Raw genomic sequence first — 3,988 nt, forward strand, 5'->3', positions numbered from 1 at the left:
CACTAGAGAGCAGATATGGGGTTAAAAGGTGTCATTTCAATAGCTTTTTTTGCTTTGTTTTTGATTTTTTGTTTGTTTGATACAAGTTTTGCTAACTGGCTAGCCAGCTCATTCAGTGCCCCTACCTGAAGCCTGAAAACCTTTGTTTTAATTCTCTAAATGTCATTAAAGTGCTTCCCAATTGAGTTTGTCATCTATCATGTAGAACTGATAGTTTATGTTCTGGTGGCAAGCTCAAGGGCCACTCTTACAAAGTGGCTGCAAAGCAGAACAAGACTTGGCCAGCTGCAGTCCAAGCCGAAGCAGTTGGATTCTGTCCACAGGACAGAGACTCTCTAAAGAGACAGCTGAATGACATCAAAAACCAGCCTGGAAACAGGAAAATGTGACTTGGGACAGAAAATAGCTGTTTAACATTGAGCAACCTTTCAATATAAATACTTACAGCACCTTTGTGCTTTTCGATGTCAAAAGAATTCAAACAAGTTTTTTCTCAACATGTCAGCTTTATCTGCAGTGGGTCACATTTTACTTTTTACACCTTGCTATTTTTATTTCTCTACAACAAAGTAAAAAGGAAAATGTCTAAAAATAAAATACTCGCGGTGGTTCCACAGCATTTTCTAACCTTCCAAAGCATAGTACAGTATATAACATTTTGTTGTAATCAGACAACCAGTTAAAATGCTTATCTTGGACAACCACAAAGTTTTATGTGAACAAATAAGTCATGATATATGAATATGCTAATAAGCCAATCCAAGGATTTGCTGTGGCTATGATTACATACCCCAGGGGTGTAAACCAAATAAAGAGTTTAAAAAAATGTCAGCCTCCTCAGTAATTTAATACTCCCCCAGTCTGTTCTACTCTCTCTGTAAGCTTCAGCAGAAGTAGAGTCACTGCTGCTCTGTGTGCAGAAAACATCAGAGAAATGTGTTATTTTCCTCTACATAGGAAATAGACATGGGCATGATGGAAATTGCCTCCTTCACAGACCCCTGTGAAGAGCATTTTCATATTTTCATGCCTTCATCATTTCCTTTGAAAACCGTGAAGGGAGGGGGGTATGGATCCTGCATGGCACACAGCGTTTGATGCGCTCACCACTGCGTGTTAAAATGGATCAATAGAACAAGACAAGAAAGCTGTTGGCAGAGCTGTGCTGCTCCCCAGAGTGAGATGACAGTTGGGTAGGCCAATGGGACAGGAGGTGGGTGGAGGTTAACAGCAAGAAAGATTCTGTGGTGGTCCCCTTTATCTCCTCCCTCTCTGTGTTTTTTTTCTCTGTTTTCTTTGATTTCTGTTGACCAAAATTGACTTGGGGACATTTGCTCATTGATAGAGCTTTTTATTTCCACTTTGCTGTAACATAAGATAATAGGAGTTGCCTTGCAGCTATGGATTAGCTTTGATTATGTGACACAATTTATCACTGCACACAGCTGTCTCAGGGCCAACCTATAGGGTCCAGACTGTGTAAGGAGATAGAGATGTCCTGTATGGAATACTAATACTATCAGCACTATTGTCACATCCATAAAAACTTGCATCTTTAAAAGATAAACTCATGGGTGGAGTGATTAGTGAAATGTTAGGGAGGTGATAAAATCTTTCCAGATTTTATTTTTTTTTAAAGAAAAAACCCAGTTAACAAAAAGCAAATAACACAGGTGACAAGAAAACTTTTGTGGTATCACCAAAACAAGTCAACTGAACTCTTGTCTGAACCTACAGAGAGGAGGAGGGATGTATGGAAAAAGGACAGAGAGTCTAGAAAGTCTCTGAGGGTGGGAGTGTGATTTAGAGATGGTGTGCACTGTTTACATGGCCTGCCTGGAGGGATGCGCTTCTGTTGGCAGGAGAACATTGTTAGCATGGGAAGCACGTCGCTCTGACCCCACTTTCCTCTCTGTGTCTCACTCTCCCTCTTTCTACAGCTGCTCAGGGGCATATGATGGTCTGGGAAAGATTAATGCATCTTCAACAGCATGCCGTGAAATCAAATTAGTGTACTCTGATCCACAGACATGGAGGTCTTAGGCCAGGGCTGCAGCAGGGACAATTCCTCAGTAACCTACAGCTTTTTCACCCCACCCCCATGAAAGTTACATGTTGATTATTCAAACAGCTTACATGCATTTGTTTTGACTTTGTGCTTTTCGATGTCAAAAGAATTCAATGTGCTATTCATTTACAGACTTGTCCACATAATTATAACCTGTTAGATTATGTTTTTTCTTAAGCACTTTGATTTCTAACTCTGTAGGGGGTCATAGAGAAATGTGGAAAACCAAGCCACTCATCAAATTGTCACTTTGCATTATCTGAGGTATTTATGCCCACATCAAATTTTCCATCAAATTCAGTCAAGGATGAACACCTGATCAGACAATACAGTATTATTGCTACTTTAGTGTTCTGTTTGTGTACACTCTCTTGTGTCTCACTCATGTATGATCGCATAATCAGCCAAAGAATGATGGAGTCATTCACAGAGCTTAAAGAATAACAGTCTCAATATGTTTCTATTGGTGTAATGTATAAGCTGAGTATGTGGAGAGTGTGGAACAGTAGGAAAGTCTGTCCTTGAATATGGAAATTTACAATTATCCCATGTGAGCTGCTAAAGCAAGTTAGGTCACGTTGTTCACCTTTAACCTGTAAACTCTGCAAAGAATAGTTTGTATTTGCTTACACTGGCTCATCTGTATTGGTCATTGCCATTCTGTGTAGCTCCTGCTTACAACTGTATTCAACGTTATTAGCCTTGTGATTAGTATTGCATGACCTGTACTCTCCCACTGAGAAACAGGTGAAACGATGCCATTATTTAGCAAATTACATTTATTCTTGGGGTGCCCAGAAAATGAAATAATATCTGCAGTTCTCTGAACAGGAACAAATGTAAGAGAGTTGAAAAAACAAGGTCGAGTTCTACAGTGAATCATCATACAACGCGAACTTTTGACCTGCAGAACGGGATTGGATTATGCCTAATTGATTTTACAGCTCAAAGGATAATCAAGACAAGCTAAGCAATAATGACTATTGACATCCTTATAAAGTTAACAACAAGTCAATACAGAGGTGCTTTTTGTTTAAACAATGAGGGCCAGGTAGTGTATGACTCATTCGGATCTAACTGACTGATTCAGCGTCAACTCTTTTAGAAACATAGCACGGTCTTTGACACATCACATTGGAAAGCTTTATGACTTTAGTTTTTGGTGCATTTTAAAATTCTATAAAATGCTCTAAAATGTTTAAGAATAAAATGTTAACAGCAAATGTAAATGCCAAAAGTAAGCCACTGACTGCAACTTGAAAGAACATTCCAATAAAATCCTAAATGTTTTTTTCCCCATGGCATTTCAGTATACTGCCAAGCACCAGTAGCTGGGAAACTACAGCTGTTAAAGGAAAGAGGGGAAAAAATGAAGAAATGAAAAGGATTCGGTCAGATTAGTGTATTTATACAGCACATTTGAACACAACTGACACTGTGTATATGTTGGACAACAAATTAAACTATCAATAAACAGTTAAAATATTTAAGTAGTTCGAGAGGAATAAAAATAACCACATAATGCATTAAAAAATGTGGGTGTATTAGTGGGAGGTGCTTAGGTAACAAAAGTGCACCAGGTGTGGTAGGCCTTGTCCTGCTCAGGAAACAAGGTTGATTTAATACAGTCCTCTAAGCCATGTGCAGTAAATGTATTATACGTAATATAAGAGATACTTTGAGGTTTAATCAGTGATGAATGCGATGAGTGACTATAGCTGATTAACTTATAACTTGTGGGCTGTATGTTTTTCATAGAGGTATGTCATAAACTTTAAGGAAAAAATTAATTAAATAAAAACAAAATACACTGGTGTTAATGACGTACCTTTTGACTCTTTGTGTTTTCTTTATACAGATCAATGTTAAAGCACTTCCTAAGAAGCCATACAAAAATTGCCATTTTTTGGAGCATTTCAA

Source organism: Astatotilapia calliptera, chromosome 20 (genome assembly GCF_900246225.1).
Source record: "Astatotilapia calliptera chromosome 20, fAstCal1.2, whole genome shotgun sequence".
Lineage (NCBI taxonomy): Eukaryota > Metazoa > Chordata > Actinopteri > Cichliformes > Cichlidae > Astatotilapia > Astatotilapia calliptera.